The sequence below is a fragment of the Neopsephotus bourkii genome, unplaced genomic scaffold, assembly GCF_033783945.1.
Source record: "Neopsephotus bourkii isolate Nb327-2 ecotype Australia unplaced genomic scaffold, CSIRO-AGI_Nbou_v1 NB_1663, whole genome shotgun sequence".
Taxonomy (NCBI): domain Eukaryota; kingdom Metazoa; phylum Chordata; class Aves; order Psittaciformes; family Psittacidae; genus Neopsephotus; species Neopsephotus bourkii.
Genome location: NW_026902137.1, coordinates 4,119,252 through 4,139,127, shown reverse-complemented (window position 1 = coordinate 4,139,127; position 19,876 = coordinate 4,119,252). Strand labels below are relative to the sequence as shown.

Genomic DNA, 19,876 nt, shown 5'->3' with positions numbered 1-19,876 from the left:
ACATTTGCTCTAAGAACAGTTTAAAGAAAATGATGCAGAAAGTTCCCAGAGATATAAAAGCAGAAACATGTGTTGGAATATGAGCACAGGCTTTTTGTTCTTAACTAAATTGAGCAGTAGGAGATAGGAGTTTGGGTGACCCCTTCCTCACAGTGGGTGTTACACAGACTCAGGCTTTAAGCACTTCCTTAAGGACTGTCAGGAGGCTGGGATATAATTCAGTCAAAGAGGGCAGCACAACCAACGATGTCAAGGGATGGATTTTATGTTTCAGTTTAAGTGAATCCATTTGTTTTCTTTTTAATGGGAACAGCACTGTGACTCTGCAAGAGTCAGAAATGAGCTCAGCAGCTGGAAACTGAAAAGCAGATATCCTAATGCTCCTGAGGCTGAGGTTTGTGAGTGGCTGCTGTAATGGTTATTTTGGTGATCCAAAGGCTGGCTCTCATTAGCCCTACTTTGTCATCACTGTACCTGTGCAGGGGACTTTGAACCCATCAACCATAGATTACCCATCTCTTTTAACAGAGTATGATGCTCCTTGCATTCACATTTGAGGTTTCTTGGGAAAAAATGGGGCATATAAAGGTCTACACATATTGTTAGATAGAATGCAATGCAGAGATGCTCCCATGCTCTGTTCTTTGTGCAGTAAACTTTCTAGAGGTGACAATGTGAACTAAGTTGAGAGGCAAGTGCTGAGATCTGGAGGGAACATCATTGCTTCGTGCTCTTGGCATTGCCCTTGCAGCCAGTCAGCACTGGGCTGGTTCACAGCTCTTCCACCTCTCCTGCAGGTCTTCACAGGCTTCATAGCGATCAGAGCTTTAATAGCTACTCATTTCTACCCAGAAACTTCGCAACTGAACCTCATGGACAAAAGGGTCTCCGCTGACAAAGGTGTACCCCAAGCTCCAGGTTCAGTCTGAAGCAATTCAAGGAGCCCTCCTGTTGGATTTTTCTCTGTTGCTTTCTACAGATTTCTGGAGTTTTGCGTTGTAGAAAGAACGATGCTCCTTTTATTCTGAGGCATATACAGTTTCATTGTTTTCCTGTTCAGTCTCTGTATCCTGTGGTGGCAAAACTTGGAGAGCCAGCTAACCAAGCTGGGACAGTTTTCCAGAGTACTGTGGAGGGGATTATATATGTCCATTACAAAAATAACTGGGTTTCTAAATATCCATCTTGTGGGGCACTCTTAGCTCAGTGTAACATTTTCATCATGAGTAACCAATTAAAAAGCTCAACTGGCAAATCTCTGTTAAAATGCCCATTTGGGAAAACTCCAGGCATAGCTCTATAGTGGCTCTGCTGGCAAATTATACCCAAAAAATGAACTTTACATTTCAGAAAGTAATATATTTTTGCATATTCTAAAAGCTATATCGTTTCTTATCTGGACCTGTTTCAATGTTTGATTTGACTCTGAATTCCCAGCAGAGGTGCCAGCACAAATGCTATTTCATGTTTGTCCTGGCTGTCTCAAAATAAAGCTGTCTGGAGTCAGGTGTGGGGCCCCAGATCCATCTGCACTGCTGCAGCCCTCCAACTATGTGAGGACGGAGTGAATGTGACCTTTCTCAAGTGCTTCGATGTGAATCTGCAGGACAGGAAAGTCCCTCCCTGTATAAGTGAAGGGATTGGATTCGACACCTGACCACTGAAGTACAGGCTTTTGTGAACAAGCAGAGAGCATTTCCAGTTTGCTTTGAAGAGGCTAATGTACTTCAGCTGTTCAACGCCTATAAAGTCAGGCCATTTATTTTGGTGCTTGGTCAGATGTGGGTTTCTAAGGTAAGAAACCAGCATGGATTTCAGTAAGGAAAATTTTCCTTAAAAATAGTAATGTTGTGAATGTATGATTTAACTCAAAATTTAGACTAGAAGTATGAGATATTTAACCATTTTCTCTTTCCGTATTTGCCCTTTACTCATCCTTCTCCCCATCCTGCCCATCAGATGAAAGCAAGAGGTGCACCCATGCAAATTCTGGAAGGTAGCACCTATCCCAGCAATGCATGGACTGTGAGGTAGGTCAGCCCCATCCTGGCACCTCCCTGGGAATTACTCACGTGCCTTTCTGCACAGAGAGTCTGCTGGCCAAAGTCTTCCTTCCAAAAAGCCCTGAAAAGCCAGAGTAAATTTGTAATTCATGTTATTGAGAGGCTTGGGGGTCACATGGAGTGTTCCAGTCAACACAATTTTGGTTTTCCTTTTTAAAACATTCTTAAAGCATTCTGCAGTCAGCTGTGTGGCAGCCAGCAGCCCTTGCTTCCTTCCACATCAGAACATGTAGGAGCATCTATTTTAGTTGGTAGAAAACAAAAACACCATCTTGATTTTCCCTTTGATCCCTCATATTTCCTACATGCTTTCCTCTCTGTTTATAGCATCTGACATAATTCCTTTGGTCAGATTTTATGCCTGAAGTCATTTAGGCCAATTTTAGCTTCTTTTTTTTTTTTTTTTTCTGGGCTTTGACGTCTCAAGCAACTTAATCTAGGTCAGCAAAGTACCTGCTGTTGAAAGGAATTTTCTTGAGTAATGTTTTGATGTCAGAAGGGCCTTCCTCGGCATGTGCACATCGGAGGTCACCCAGCGCGTACAGCATGGAAAGGGCAAGCCACTATTTGTTAAATATTGGTCAAAAAGCAGTCTGCAATGATGTATGTATATATACACATATTTAAAATTATTCTAAATGAAGGGCATTGTGATTTTTAAACGGCTGATGTAGTGTAAAAATTCCAGTTACGTTTTCTTTGGGAAGAATGTGCATAAGAAACACTTGGATTCAGGATCACACCGCAGAAGTAGCAACTACACCAGTTTCAAATAATTCCCAAGCTAAATCTAGTTTCTGAGTTTACCACTGTGTGAGTCCAATGAGCTCATTTGTGAGAACAACCACAGCATGTGTCCCATCGGTAGCTCATAGCAGGAACAAACCTGGTGTAGTTAATATTGACAGTGCTGACTTTTGCATCAAGTTCATAGTTCCCAATTTCTTTTTTATTACTTTAAGGTACATTTTTGAGGACCTTTATTATAACCCCCCAAAGCCAAACTCTTCCAGCCAGCAAAGGCAGCAGAACAGTTCTCTGCTCTGGCCTTTCATGGCTATGTCTCCTGGAAGCACCTAATGAAGCCACTAGGGCCAGGTAATTAGCTCTGTAGCTGAGGCAGAAATACCAGCTGCTGTGATTGTGGGAAAACTGAAGAAAAACACAAGATGTTGCATGAGCACCAGAACCCACAAGGTTTTTTTTTCTTGGTTCATCTTTCAAGGTTGATTTAATTTTGTATCTAAAAATGGGAAGCTCCAGATGAAGTTTTTCTTGTTGTTGAGTTCAGGTGTTTGCAGGGACCTCTCTTCTGCTCCTGCCCAACTGTTTTCACAAAAACTGAAGGAATTTAAATTGCTGTTTATCTGACCCTCTGTCAGATTTGATTAAGAAGGGTTCAAGCACAGCTGAGGTGGATCACAGGTATAAAGGCGGAAACTCAGAAAAATGTATAGTTCTTCATTTCCAAATGTCAAAAAAATGTGGGGATTGGCCAGTCTGTTCCCTAAATTTTTAGAAAATACCATGAATTGCATTCATCTGTTTCTTCTGTCCTTTCAAAAGAAGAAGCACAAGCCAACATTTCAGACTGGCTTGCAACATGCCCTGAACAATCTAATTTGAATGACATTACTGGAAACTAAGGCGATTGTGTATGTGCTTATTTGGCTCGTCACTGAGTAGTCTATCAGTAATACACTAACAAGTAGTGATATTCTTGCCCTTTTAAATTGACTTGCCTTAATTTGTTACATTTGGTTAACTGGTTTCTAATGGATTAAAGTGTGACACAATGGTTCTCAAATTGTGCTCTGCAGAGCATTTTTTGGTTGGCTAGATCGAACCCATGGTCATGAGATGCTGTTTTCCCTCATTTCCAGTTGAGAAGTTGGATTATGAGACTCTAAAAATATATTCTCATGTTTTCATTAAATTGTTTCTCCATGGTAGCAATTGTTATAGTTGCTGTGTTCATGCCTTTGATCGCTATTGGGAGGAGTGGTGTCTTCTGTGATTGGAAATAGATGAAGAACGGATCCAATCCAAATAAGTGTTTGCATGAGGGATGTATTTTTTTGTGGTGGAGAGAGAAATCTATTTACATGTGTATTAAGGGGAACACGCCTCACAAATTGTTTTTTGCCTTTTCTTCCTTCTCTGAAGTTCTAAAGCAGAAAGATTTACTTCATTCATTAGTTTTAAAACTTATGAAAATGAAAGGTGTGGGATTTATCTCTGGGAAGGTCTTACAGATCTGCATAAAATGTTTTGGTAAGCAAAGAATAATTTAAATTGTAACTGTTGAATTTCAGCAGAGATCTCTCTTATTCCAGCGTTTCTTCAGGCATCTGGGTTATGCAGGAGGTTGTCAAAACAAAGCTTTGAAAACCCAGAATAAAACACCTTTCCTTCTGCTTGCTCAGCTTTCCTCTGTTAAGAAGTGAGATTATGAGAGGTCACCGTTCAGTGATTTTCTCTGTTGTTACTGTCTTTCAAGGCAGGATAAAAAAAAACCAACAAAAGAAACTAAGGAGAATGTACATTAAATAAACATGCACATATGTAAATACAGGAATGTTTCATATCACAGTTTTAATAAATGAAAAAGAATAAATTAGGTGACTTTTTTCTTTCCCACTACCCCTTTCACAGTTCAATTTTAAGACATAAATTTGATCCTGAAGATGTCTCAGAAGCCCTTTTTTAACTAGGACTGATCAAAAACTGATTTACTCACCCTGAAACCTTTCTGGGATGTGTTAAAAAAACCCAAATAAAAATTCTCCAAATAGCCAAATAGCCAAATAGAAAAATTCAAGTGCTCTGCCCCAAAATTATGTATCTGAGAACAAAACATAAACCTATAAAATGGAAGGAAATTGAGATATCTTCATACATAAGCATTTTAAATTGAGTAATTTTTAAGAATATAATTCAATTAAATACCCAAATAAGAAGAATTTAATTTCAATTTTGAAGTAGATATTTGTCATTGTATGCAAAGTGCAAGAACACCCCACTTGAATCTTCACAGCGTGTTTGTAATGATAGTTGGTGCTCCCTGGAGATGGTCACCTGAGCTGAAATCTTTGTTAATCAAGGAAGAATCAGAATTATCTAAGATTTATTTCTTAGCCTTGCTCTTTTCTGGGGGTGAAAAGTGAACCTTTTTTCTCTTTACAGCTGTAAACATTGCAGTCCACATGAAGAGAAATCTATTTGAAAGTGGCTGAATAAAGTCAAGAAGGTAAATTAGAATCATCTGCTCTCCAAAGACTTTCTTGTCTCCATAAAACAATGCCCTCTCCTGCCTCCCAGGCTGTGACTAATTCTCTAACAGTCCCTTTGTTCCAAACAAAACTCTCATGTAGGCTGACCATATTTTAATGAACAAACACAGTGAAGATTGACTTTACAGGATTTTTTCCCCTCTTAACTTCAGTGGCAGCAAGTGTGCAAGGGATGGAAAAGGGAGAACACTGGCCTGGATATAGATGTTGAAGGATGGTACAAGAGTTTTTTTTACTGCTGTGTGATTTTGATGTAGCTGTGGGTCATGGCATGCACAGTTAGTTAGGGTTCATAATGAGGGATGTTAAGTACCAACAAATATGTAGGAGTCCTCTGTGAGGAAGCATATGCTGAGGCCTGAGGATGTTCCTTAGAAAACCATAATGTCCCTACCTCAGGGAGAAGCAAAATGATGGGACCAGCTCCAGAATGGTGGAAATGGAGAGCTGGGAGTCTGTCACAGCCCTCCCCTGGGGGCCACAAGACCAGGAGTGTTCCCACGGGGTTGTGGATCTTTCCTGGGAGGGATGAAGAAAGACAATAGTTTTTGAGCTGTCTGGAGCTTGAAATCAGATAGATTTCTGCCTGGTTGGAACAGCCTGGGCAGAGGAAAGGGTTAAAAGGAGGACAGTGTGGACAAAACTGCAAATAACCTATATCCTTTAAATCCTTGTCATGAAAAGTTTGGTACCCTTGCATAGTTTAACAGTGAGCTCTACTTTGATGTTTGAAAGTGCTAATCTCCCTTTGGAAGTGCACATCAGGCACTGTCAGACCTTCTCCCAGACACTTTTTAGAGGGAAACCAGCTCTTATGACACTGGAACCGGCTGGTGAAAGGGAAGTAACGTTTATTTCAAAGAACTGCAGCATGTTGGCCACCTCAAATTCTCACAGATTTGACACCTTTTTAGGCAGATTTAGCCCAAAGTAACTCAACCTGCTTTTCTAGTGACTGTTTGCAGCCCCAAGACGTATTCTTCCACTTTGCCTTTCTGAAAATTAGGCAATCCATTGAATCCTTGGTGGCCATGAAGACTTTTTTTCTTCTGTATGACCTCCTTTACCATGAAAAATCACAAGACAATTGTAATTTGAGCTACAGGAATAAATTCAGAATAGCTCTTTTGAAGTCAGCAAGCTACCTAAATATTGTCAAAATGAGAAGGACCAAAAGAGGCTACCTCCATCTTTTTAACCTTTTTTTCATTGATGAGACATCTTGTTAATTTGAGACCACTTTGGCCAACCCAAGTGCCAAAGGGTCATGCAGTTCTTGGTAGCTTGACTGCAGGGGCACTTCATGGGGAATTATGAGGAAAACCATGTTTTTTCCCTTTTTTTGGACACCAGTGGCCAACACAACAATGAGCAGACATAGCAAGGAATCTGTATTTGGTCAAAGTTTTGGTGGTTCCCTTGCTGCAGGGGGAGTTGGCTGGGGATCCACCATCCCAACCACTGCTGCAAGCAACAAACCCATCAGCACAGAGGTTCTCACGGCAAAGGATGGAGCCAGGACGCTGTGCACCATAAGCCTGGTGTCTATGGGTGCGTGTGACATGCTCAGTGTGCTCACAATGCTTTAGCAATGTCATGAAACAATTGGAATCTGCTGACCTGATGTGTCAGTGATGTAAAATCCATGTTGCTAAATGCTGCCTAATAGCTGGGGTAATAAAACCCGAAGCTCAGATCACACGGGGAGTTCCCTGCTGTCTGGCGTCTCTTGAAGCCGGCAGTGCTTGGGAGTGGGCAAACCCAGGAGCTGGGCTGGCATTTGGTTTCCTCTTAGAGCTGGTTGTTTCCTGCTGCTGCTTGAGCAGCAGACCTCTGACCAATGTCTGCAGCTGTGTCCATGTGCTTGGAGTCACGGTGGCCAGCCCAGACTTCTTTCTTCCGCTCCCTTAAATCTGTGACTTTTCCTTGGCTGGGGGTTCCTGGGCTGTGAGACTCCACACACTTCTGTAAGGACAAAGAGCTGCTTCTGCAGTCACATCTGGTCTCCAAAACCAGGGCTCCTTCGCAGTAACTCCTGCATTGTTTCCCTGTCAGCTGTCAGGGACAGAGCTGGGAACAATGGGTGCAATGGAGCCGCATTTCAGGAAAACATAGATCCTATTTATGTGGGCAAAACATGCAGGGTTTCTTGCTGAAAACCTTAAATGGTTGAAGAAGCTGCAACCTGAATTCGAGTTACTTTAAGAGACTGTGGCAATTTAAAAGGGATTTCAATCAACTCAAGCTAATTCCTCTGATCTTCTTCAATTGAAAATGCTTGGTTTAGCTCCTGTGAACAGGATCCAAGATCTCCTATATGAAGAAAAGATCGGGGGGGGGGGGATGAAAGGGAAGTAAAATCTGAAATTTTCATATAATCTTATATTATTAGAAATCCCCATGAAGACAATTATTCCAGTGGCACTGATATTTGCATGTACTTTGTTTCTCATAGTCACTTCTTGATTCTGCTTGGGCTGATTCTAGTTTGTTAGCTGAAGAATGTCAAAGATGAGAGAAGAAAGCTGCATATGTCATCCCCTGCCCCATACACGTTTTCTTGTTCACTAGCAAACCTCTCAAGCTTTGTGTTAATTCGTTTGTTTTCATTAGCTATTTGCTCTTGTATCTCATAGTGCCTTAAAACTATGCAAGCTAAAGGTTTAAATACTCAGAACAGTTTAAGGATCCTTGATTTACTGGTTGTTTTACTGTGGCTTCAGCTGTGAGAGCATTACAGGAGTAAACATGTTAGCAGCCCATCGAACTTGTGAGGCAGTGCCTTATAATGTTAGCACTGCTATTGGCTGTGCAAATCCAAATGGCTTCTTCAATAACATTTCTGACAAGAAAAATCACTCACACAAACGTAGTTGATATGCTTTGAATTTAATATCTTGTCCCTTGGACATAGTGCCTGAGGCTTGAAGCACAAACAAATCAGCCCTTCATAAGGAGTTGCTTATGCACTAAATCCTTCTTTTCCTTGGCTTTGACAAACATCAACAAACGTCTTGGCAGTAAAGTGCAAGAGATTACATGTTATATATGGGCGGCAAGCATCTAATGCAGTGGAGGGAGGGACCATATCTGTTCCTGATGAAAGCAGAACGCTAAGTGTTATGCAATTACTCTTGTGAAATGCACCCAGCACCAGTGTAATGGTCAAAACTAATGTTGGTGCTCACAGGTGTCTTGTCAGGGCTTGGAGAATGCAAATTGGTGGGCAAATGTTATAGCTTGATTGGAGCTTCTTCTGAGACATGATCTGCTCATTTCAGTACTCCTTTGCTGCCCCCTTCTCCTGTTCCCAGCTGTTTATGGCTCAGGCATAAAAATTGTTGGTTGAAAAGGACAAAGGCTTAACTGAAAAAACAAAACAGTTCATTGAAAATAATGTCATATTCTTACATTCTGCAATGCCTCTGCGAGGACAGTAATTGCTGTTTATTTTAGTGGCTAACTTATATGTTTAGAGAGATTATTTTTTTTCACATTGCAAGTAGGACATCACATACTCAAGTTGCTTGTCTTACTTTTCAGACCAATAAAACTCCCATAGATGAAAGCTTGTGTCATGTAAAAGAACTGTTGAAAAAGTGTTTCTGTGGACATAAAATCTGACATGATGATAATCTGAAACTGCTCACTCCCCAAGGATGACAAAACTCCAGCAACTTCAAAGCAAGGAAAGAATTGCCAGAGGGGAAATCGTAATTAAAATTAGATAACCTGTATGAAAAGCATCCAATTTGTAGTCTATAAAAGCTTTTGAGAACCACAGTTCTTCAGCCCCAGGACCATAGCTGTAACAATTATCTCAAGACTTTCACAGTGGAATCAAAACATGTTAATTTGTTAATGAGTCAGTATGTAGCATTAAGGAAAAGACTCTAACAAGGGAATACAAACATAAAGACTGTGTTTCTGTTTTTAAGCAAATGCACTGTTTAAGTGATGTCAAAGCTTTGGTCCCTGTGAAAGTTCCCCATCCCTTCCTGAGAAAGTGGTTTTGAATGGAGTGAATTGGCTCTTCCACACTTAATCTTAGCGAAAAGACCAAGAAGTGCGTCACTGAGCTGTGCAGATGGTATGGTTTCAACTCAAGCTGTTTCTGCAGGGATACCCGTCTTCTGTAATACCTGTGCCTGGGAGCAGTGATCGCCTCACACGCCTCCCATCCCAGCTGAGATCCCTTGACCCACTTCTGAGCCCCACTACCACATAACTTTCAAGTGGTAAAGTATGTGAAATGAGCAAAAGCAACCTCTTTAGGCTCTCCTCTGAGGTGAGATCTCAAAAAGAAGAAAGGAACCGTGAACCCATCCAAGAAGGTAGATTTCTTCTTGTTTCCCTGCTTCCCAGCAGTTTTTCGTCTACCCTCTGGATTGCAGCAGCTAATCCATAAATCTGGACTTCCCCCAAAGTGACCATACTGCTGGTGGCTGCTCTCCCAGAAAAGCAGAGATGGAGGCTTCCCAGTTACTGTGCTAACACAGCGCAGCAAAAATATTATTTCCAGCTAATTATTGTATGCCTCAGATTAGGAGAGGATTAAGGACTTCGTTCAGAGTTTGGGTTGTTGTGGAGTTGGAGGGCACTCCATTGTGCTGTGGCAGTCACTCTTAAAGTAAGAAGAGTTTAAGGTCTGAAGATAGCAATACTGTGAAGTAGTGCGAACTTGGGAGAAGTTTTAAGACCAAGATAGTTCTTTCCATCACTTGCCTGCCAAGTGTCCCATCACTAGACTTAGGAAAACCCCAACAGAATTTCTAGGAGGAGAATGTCTCCTCAACTGCCATGTTACCTGCAGCACTGGTAGCCCCAAGGAAACCCTGTGGTGTGATGGCAGGATGGCTTACCTGGAAATTAAGGACTCTGGGAGAACAAACTGATCTATCAATGCCCAAAAGCATCTGAGTCCCTTTTCTAGTATTTTTTGCCAGATCTTTTTTCTTTTCTATAGTCAGTAAAATTTGGGATATTAAGGTGCATTGAATTCTGCCTTCATCCCACTCATCTGTGCTCTTTCCAGGTCTGTCATTTAGATCAAATCCTATTTGCTGTTCTGTCCTCATTCAGCAGCTTGTAATTTTCATTTTTCAATGAGCCACAGGGAACTATATAGTATTCACACAGAAAAGTGTGTACCGTACCATTGCAAGTGAAAGCAGTATAGGTACCCACCACACTTTACTAAGGAGTTGGCAGACCAGAGAGGTTAAAAGGGCTGGAGAGAAGAGTAAGAATAGCAAGGGTGTAAGTAGTGATCTTCTGGGTCTGAATCTCGTGATCAACCAGAGCAGACTTCTCTTTAACCTGGGATTAAAAAAAAGGCTAATGTACAAGGTTACTTCCCAAGTGAGCCATTTCATTACCTTTCATAACTTCACAATGTGATAACAATCAGGAGGACTAGATTAGATCTTTTCCAGTTAAGAAAACAGGGAGGAGGTAATTGTTTTCTCTGCCTTCCTCCAGGTGACTTGGTAATCCAATGTGTTGTACTTGACAGTGCGGAAACGCTGCACATCTTCCTAAATGCTCTTACACATGACCTATGCTTGCAAGCACCTATAGTGATAAAATATTCATTATATCATGTTTGCTTAAGGCAAAAAATATACTGGTGATCTGATTTAAATGCATGGAGTTATCACATGCTGGTCTCTATTTATGGGAGTAGCGTCTCTGGGTACTGCTATTATTAGCACTGTTGTGAATGCTATTTGTGCTTTCTTGCAACATGTTCCATTTAATCTAACATCCCAAGGCACTTTATGAAAAAAGTTGTTCCATATCAGTACTGTCAGGTGTAAATAAATAGTCTTCCAGCCAGGCATTTCCCTTCACCTGGGATCTGCAGGCTGCTGGCTACTGCATGGATCCAGAAAGCAAAGGAGTCAACTGCCAGGTTCTTTACCTTTCTGAATCTTATATAAGGAAGACATTTCATCCCTTCCATGAGTTCTCCCATTGTCAGGCTGTGCAAGATTCAGGGGACTCAGGTGGAGCATAAAAACTTTTTTAACTCACTGCTGGGTACAGACCAAGCACAGCAGTTTGGTTATCAGGCAGCCCAAAGCAGGTCAGAAGAATTGCTGGACACCCACAGGTCATGGCCAGGCACAGGCTGGTGAGATCCTCTTCTGTCTGGTCTAACTGGTATGCTATGGATGGCTGGATTCCAACTCCACACCAGACCTTGACTTTTGAATGCCCATGCATTCTGCTTTCCAAACTAAGGAAATGCAGATACACACTCTAGATGGGAGGAGAGGGTGGGGGACTCAGCTCATTTAAAATGGAAACAACAGAATCATATCTGTGTAACTAGGTGCTGTGGATTTACTCGCAGAGCAGGATGGGAGATAGAAATTGGGGCTTTTCAAGGATTCTGTCTTTTGAAGTATTTTCATCTGTCAAGCCAAGCAACCTGGTCTAGCATGAGGTGTTCCTGTCTATGGCAGGAGCTAGATGATCTTAAGGTCCTTTCCAACCCCTACCATTCTATGGTTCTGTGATACTAAGTCCCCCCTTGATGATGCACAGTAGCTGGCATGACTTTGATGCATAGGAAAAGGCCATGCAGCACCACTGCCAGTGCATAAATTGCTGAGGAACTGTGAGAACAGAGGCCATCAAAGTGAGTTCTCCCATGAAGTAAATATAATCAATTACAACAATGTGTGCCAGAAACTTAAATATCTTGGTCAAGACTTCCATTCAGCAAATAGGGATAGCAATGCATACCTGCTTCAAAGAGGTGATTTTAATTATGCCTAACCAGGGACAAATATGTCTCCTTTTTCATTTGTCTTTTTGCTCTGGCCTGGAAAGAGGTAATTCTACTGGGCTTTATTATCAGCCTTCCCATTGCTCTACATAGAATGCGGAGGGTCGTACCAATCCCCTGAATCATTCACTCAGCAGCATTGTTTGGGTTTGGTTTAGGATGTTTCTCCAATTCAAGTTGAGGCTGGTTTGATGTTTTGCTGTTCAAAGTTATTCACCACCCAGCCCTTTTGTGGCTCCATGGAGTTCAGAAGTTGGCGCTGGAGCCATGTGCTGTATCTGAGCTTTCACAATAGCAGCCAAACAAATTAATCTTTCCAAAAGATGCAATGTGGAAGACTATTGCGCCTTCTATTTTTATAGCAGTGTTTTTGCTTTATTCACACTCAGATTTTAGGCGTCATTCGGTGCCATTTCCCTGCCTTGAATACTGAATAAATCCTTACATGCTGAAGCTACAATACCTCCTAACTGTAGTCCTGTAAACCAGAACAATGTGCCAGTCTAGGATTTTCTATGAACAGGTCTAAACGGACCTGCAGCCTTACCAGCATTCTCATTTTATGGTATGTTTCATTTGAAGGTCATTCCTAAACTTTCAATTAAAAGAACAGGAGCAGAAATATGGAGCTGTCTCATGTCCCACACTGTCAGGACTGTTGGAATTAGAGAACAGTGATAAGTAGCATTGAGCTCTTTTACGGTGGTGTCCATTTGTGAATGTTCATTAACTACACAAACTTTCCCAGACAAACTAAAAGGTAAATTACATTATACCTTCTTCACACCTGGGTAAGTAGCTGAGCTAGATGCAAATCCAAGGAATACTTCCTCTGGGCTCTTCATAATTGTAGCAGTCTCTCTCTGTTACATCTAAACACAAAACACAGACCTAGAATTCATTCCTACTTGACATTAACATTTCCTCCCTCACAAGCCAGAGTCAGCTCTGGCCCCAAACAATTGCTGCACAAGTATTGACACAAGTACTTACAGTCATATGTGCAGTGGGTGTGCAGGGAAACGCAAGTTTTAGGTGAATCTTTCTCATTCCACTAAGCAAGAACAAAAACCTTTGGCCTTTTATTAGCCATGGCAGGACTCCTAATTTAAAATCAGATGCTAGCCGTAGTTTGTAACTAACAGAGGATGCAGCTCAAGTCCACTGCTGGCTGAAGGCATGATACTGCTTCAGTGGACTCCGAAGCCTTTTGTATCTGCTGTGTGCCACATTACCTTGGTAGGAGCTAAAATAAGAAAGTCATTAGAATAGTGAGGTTGCTCACGGCCTGGACAATATGAAGCACCATTGGTGGGATGTTTGGCTTCCTGCTCCACAGCATGGCATCCCTCCAACATGGATTGGAGAAAGGAGGAGGCAGTATAATGCCAGAAAAGGTCTAGCAGTACCCAGGGCTGCTGGCACTCCTTGCTGCTCTCCTGGGGGGCATGCCCCCAAAACAGCACCAGAGAATACCTGAACCACACCACTCCTGACCCATCACCTCCCAACATGGGTTGGGGCAACTGGAATCCCCTTCCTGATGATTGGAGAAGTACAAACATTGGTGGAATCTCTCTCCTTGTGAATCACTGAAAATGGAAAATAATAATCTAAAAGATACAATCAGTCTTCAACCAGCAAAACTTTGTCAGCACAAGAATAAGACGTTCTCCTTAATCCTGTCCTTGCTGAAAGAAGTTTATTCAAGTATTTATTTAACCTTGTATTTAACCAGGAAATCCAGCTGAGCTAATCACTTTCTGCCAAAGAAGTATTTGGGTGCTCGTCTGCCATGTCATTTTGAGTGATCCTGTATACTGTGGCCATTCTTTTAATGGTTTAATCACACGCAGAAAGAGCCACATATTTTTCAATAATGTTTCCTTCAGAAAATCAAAGAGCTTTGTCATCAGAGAAGACATAAGATAACGTTGGGCATTATTTGTAGAGGTGGCGCCTCCAGATGAGAGGCCAAGGGTTCTGCCTCACATGCTTTGTATGGACCTTTTCTTCTCCTGTTCACGCTATTTCATTCTGCATGTTACATCTTCAGCCTCCACTCATGCTCTTTTCTAATGGTATTTCAAACAAGAGTCTCCTTCTTGTGTAAGAGTTTGATGGCTTGGTTACCTCTAGCATTATCCCATCTCAGAAATAACATAGTACTGTGCCTTGCAGTGCATCTTCTCATAAAGAGTAAGGTATTCTCTGTACACAGCCATACATGTGCTTCCATGTTTTGTGATGAGCTTATGGGTAAAAAGACATAAGAGAGAATGAAGAAGTTATGCTTTTCACAGAGAGGAAATTATATGTATAACAGCTATCCTGGGAACACTAGATCTGTAGTTACCCTGAATAGAGACTCACCCAAAATAAGTCTCAGGTTACTTATGGAACTGCCGCTCCCAGGTCTGTAACAACAGAGAGGGCAGCGCGTGCCCCAGTTTCCCTGCAGGTAAAATGGTGATGGTTGAACCAACCTCATTCAAGACCCCTGGATGAATAGTCTACATACATCTTCTGATGCTGGTGCACTATCCTGGCACCTGCAATGGGAGCAAAACCAACCCCAAGTAGCCCTTGGATTTCATCACCTCATCCCACCTCTGCCTGTGCAAGACTCACATGTTAAGATTATTAAAAATGAAGAAAAAAAAAATGCAGACACTCGAGTCCCACCCCCCCTCCCTTGTCCCTTGGAAGAAGAATTCAACAAAAATAATTGCCAAATAATCAGCTGCCACCACCCCCTCCATTGTCCCCTTCAAATCACTGCCATGCTGAGTCACGCTGTGGCCAGAGCCTTGCAAGCTCTGGGGGTCACTGATGTCCCAAGACAGCTCAGAGCGGGTCCACATGGACCTCCCCAACCCACCCTGGAGCCACTCACACGCAGCGGGTACACCCATCCAGAGCGGCTTGGAGCTGCCTCGGTTTCCCCTTAGACACCAGTGGGAATGAGAGGGCTCACAGCAAGATCTGTGCACTCTGAGCACCTTCCAGGATCAGGCCTCGAGTGACAGAGTCATGCAGATGTGGCCACAGTCAAATATGAACCAGCTGGATGCTGCAACTCGGCACATTGTCTTCAGATCAGGCCCTGGAAGAATTAAAACCAAGTGTGTGATCTGAGCATGATGAAATGAACTCCAAATGAAATTAGAGTTAGCTCTCTCCTTAGCGGGGAGCACAGGATCAGATTGTTAGGTTTTAATAAAGTGTGGCCAGTATTTTAATAAAGTGTGGCTAGTATATTATACAACATGCTTTTACAATTACTGCAGGAACAAGGACAGGAACTTCATTAACACTTTACAGGGGAAAGAAAGCTGTGCTACAGGCTAGTGATATATTGCTATTGTGACAGTAGGTGTCCTGCATTTAAGAAAACAAGGAAAAAATCTGGGGAAGGGAGTAATTACACTGTCAGCAAATGTGTTTGTGTTAGCAATGAACTATTCCCTTCCAAGTCCCGCAGCCGCCGGGAGCCTGCATCGCAACATGGCAAATTTCTAGGACAGAAGGTGACTCCATAAACACAGCAAGAGCTGTAATGTGAGAGACAAAACTCCTGAAGGAAGAAAAACCACATGCAGAATCGTTTACAAAACGTGTTTTCCAGGCGGCTGCCGCAGCCATTGGCAGGATTACAGTTACCGCTTTTAAAGCGGAGGTTAACTGCTTTGATAAAGCACAGGTGAGGTGTATCTTGCGAGTTGCATGTCAGGCAGGATTAGCTCCTTGGCAAATTATCAAAGCCAACTGATAGCAAAACAAGTTGGGACTCTCCTACAGTGGCAGTTTAAAACTAGGTGTAACTTCACCTAAAACAAATGAATACAGCGGGGGTGTAAGGGGACTACCTAACTAATTAACCCCTTCGTTAACTCCCAGGCAGATTACAGTGTTTTGTAGAAATCAAGGAGGTCTCAAGAAACCTAAGGTGGTGTTGAGTAAGTTAGAAAGAAATTCAGTCATCGGCGAAACTCTTTCTGTGTAGTTTGGGGATTCAGTTCAGGGTGCTAGGAGGAGGGGAGGAGACCATGGGGTGAAATTCTTCCCTAGGTCTTTTCATGCCTGTTGATGCTTAGCTCTGCCCGTTGAAGGAGCAAGCTTACAGTAAAACACACACAGTGCTCCTCAGAGTACAGAAAAGCTGCGCTGCAGTTTGGAAAGGGCAGCTCTAAGCATCCACTGAGGATGTAAAACCACCCAGTGAATCACTGTACAGAGTTCTGAGATTTGTATACTGTTTTGAATTAGAACAGCTGAGGCACTGCAGGAGAAATCCACGTATGAGGAATTAATTCCATCAACTAGTCGATGCAATAGATATCTATAACATCTTTAGTAGCACAGATAATCATGCACAGATTATCAGAAAAGCTGCCCTTTATGTGTCCCAGCAATTTCTAATTTAGCGGCAGGAAACACAAACAGTTGCGTACGTTCTCAGTGAGCACACGTCTTCAGTTGGAGTCCCAGCCTCCCCAACAAGATCATGCAGTTTTGTGGAAACTCTGAGAGTAACCAGTCTTGTAGCACTGCGTATGGGAAAACCAGGCATGCAGAACTGGATGCTGGGCTGAAAATGTGGCTTGTCGGGGGTAATGAAAGAGACGGGAGCCAATTAAGAAGGAGAAAAGTGACAATCTGACAACATGCACAATTAATGTAATCAGATCCCACATTCACTTCATAAGTAGTAAATCAAAGCATAAGTAGGAACGATATGAACTTTTTAATATGAAAAACTATTCCCATAATATGCAAAGTCAGGGAATACTAGTGAATTTTTGTCTGTTGCTGATCATTAACTGATTTAGGATAGACCTTGTTGAGTAATTATGTTTAATGAGAGCTTGTCCATACAAGCTGCTATCAGATGTCATTTTATACAGTTTCAAGCCAGATATAATGGGTTAGATGTACATATTAACTTTCTGTAATACTGTACTGGCTTTTTATGGGAGAGGGGTGGGAAAATTCAAAACTGATTGTTGCGTGGCTTCCTTTCAGACAGTTCCATTTGATCTAATTTAATTTATAGCTGCACATTTTGAATGAGCAGAGATGTCTCGAGGGCAAAAAAAAAAAGACTTGTTGTAGTAAATGTTCACATTAATATATTTTCACCTGCTTGCTTGGTGGGCTCCATAGTTGGCTGTATTCACTACTGTTTGGGAGTCTTCTGTATTAAAAAAAGCTACTCTATCTTTTTGCTCTGTCTTGTAGGGATGTAATAAACTTCCCACACCCTCTGCAAGAGGTGATTGTGCAACTAATCCATGCTGGCATAACAGTGTCTTCACCTAAATTACTAATATTGCTAAACATGAAAGCAGGACAAAGGCAGATGTCTATTTTTGTGAGTGAAGCACAGCTATAACTCATAGGCAGTTTTACCCAGGTGGTCCCAGAGGATGAATATCTTGAATCTCAAAGAGAAGTGAGTACAGAGGTTAAAAGTTCCACTGTTTTTTAGAGAAGTGTATAAAAGTTTGGGTGCTGATATTACTTGAAGGCATAAAACCACAAACAGTTTTCCTGATTGTTCAAGAGCTGCTGAGTCCCCAGTGTAACCCAGCTTAGTCTTTAATGTACTGCCACAGTTTTCCTTCATCAGTGAGACACAGGGAGATGAATGAGTACCTTTTCTATCACACTCTTTCTAAGAAAGGCATACACACTTAAAAAGGCATGAGAAAATGCATAAACTGTTATGTATCTGAGCTACCCATGCCACAGTGCGAGGACTCAAGGCTCTGCTGCCATTTAAGCACAGAATTAGAAAATGATATTCTTTGGGTTGACTTTTGTCACTGACTTCTGCATAATGGCTGGAAAGGGCCCCTTTGCAGTGAATTGTTACATAAATCCTTGCTCCAGGAGCAGTTTCTTTTAGGAATTTATTAGCATCTACACTAATAAATACAGGTTCCAGACTGTACCACAACTTTGGGTAACCTACCTCTGCAACTCTGTGTTATGTGATTGTAGGGCCACGTGCTGTTTCTGATACCAGTTGGACAGCAGGTTGTTGTATCAGCTGTGGAGTCATTCACACCATTTACTATGTTGGGTATTGATTGGCTCCTGCTCCATCTCTCCTTTAAACAGTATTGCTGACGGGCACCAGGGCGTCTCTGCATTGCCTGGAAACAGGGCAGGTCAACTAAGTTTCCCTGAAAGCATGGGGGGACAGGATGTAAATCTCAGCACCTGAAAACAATAATCCACTCAGTATAAATCCATCCGTTTTTTAGGTAGGTTTTAATTTCAAAGCAGGGCTTTCCTGCTCTATCTAACTCAGGTAAGTCTTATTCACTAGAACTGGAAAAAAAACACAAAACCCACTTGTTTTTATTTGGCACTGTCTCTTCACATCATTTTGTATGTGCACAGTCTCACTGGTGCTGTGTGACTGCAGTGGCCTTACTGAGGGACATCTCAGACATAGACTTTTTCTGCTTCATAGTATGAATTTATCTTTGTCTACAAAAGTTTTCTGGTTTGTCTTGATGTTGATCTTTATTAGGTCAGCCCTACTTTTGCTCTATAGGTTACATGGATGGGGCTCCTTCTCTTAAACCATGATGTAGCATCTGTGTGTGCAACAAACAAATAACTCTACTGTGGTTGTTGCTGACAGTCTGGAGTAATACCTCCTAAATTAGGTTTTGACGTGTTAAGTGTTGGCCAGGGAGGTAATTTGTTCCGCTGACACTGGTTTAGATATTACTTGTGTTTGCTATTCACTATGAAATCTTCATGAGAAAAAAAGTAGAATTTACATAAATTTAGAGGAATAGGCATGTATTTCAACATAAAAGGAGGGGGAGCTGAGAAAATAAGGTAATGTATTCTGATATTCTCTTGACTTGTTTGGTAAGGTTTGTGTTGAAATGTCTCCTATTACAGCATAAGTTCATGGTGTATTTCAGTATGGCCTGGGTGTATCTCTAGAACGGTCTGAATGAGGACAGCTCTAAATCTGTGGGAACTTCAGATTTCAATCTCCATCTAGTTGTGAAGTTTGATTTTCTCAGGTGTATTTGCATCCTGAGATATACAGAATAGAGAAAAGACAGACATTTGGTATTCACAGAAGCAAATGTCATTTGCATTCACATCTCCAGTGACTGTTCATGTCGCCTGCTGGTGCGCAGCAGAGCTGCACGTACAGGCTTGGCTGTGTGTGTGTCACCCACATGCTGCAGAGCACCTCTGCCTATTCTCACATGCATACTCGTTAGGGAATCTCTCTTATTATCTGGGCTATAATCCCTCCCTGGGGGGATGCCTTGTGCACAAAATTAACTTCATTTGGCCACAGAAACTCCCTGCGCCTTTGGCATCTGTGTCTTTATACACAGAGGAAAGAACATCTAAGGCAAAGCTACATTTTTAAGACCCAGTAGAAAATATCTCACACCAAACTGGACTGGAGGTCATTGTTGAGCTAAACTCAGCCCATACTTAGTTTAGAAGAAAACAGCTTTATTTTTTCTATCTCCTTTGAAAAGCCATTTGAGGCTTGATCCGCCTCTATTGACTGAGCTGACCAACGTGCAGGAAGGATGAGCTGAGCCTGCTCGGGTTTGGAGACAGACTAAAGTCAAATCTTTCCACATTTCCCATATTTTATTAGCCTTTCCTTCCTTTCTTCCTTTCCTTTCTTTCCTTTTGGACAGGTAATTACATCTGTTATTTTGAGA

At 41.9% G+C, this 19,876-nt stretch overlaps 1 long non-coding RNA gene across 1 annotated transcript in view; it reads left to right on the top strand.

The window, feature by feature from the left end:
• Window positions 1-7,595, top strand: part of LOC133224132 (uncharacterized) — a 173,207-nt gene extending 165,612 nt beyond the window's left edge. Inside the window, exons 4-5 of the long non-coding RNA XR_009728772.1 lie at window positions 5,250-5,313; window positions 5,509-7,595. This is a non-coding gene — a long non-coding RNA (uncharacterized LOC133224132). The remainder of the gene's footprint in view (window positions 1-5,249; window positions 5,314-5,508) is intronic.
• Window positions 7,596-19,876: the final 12,281 nt, after the last annotated feature.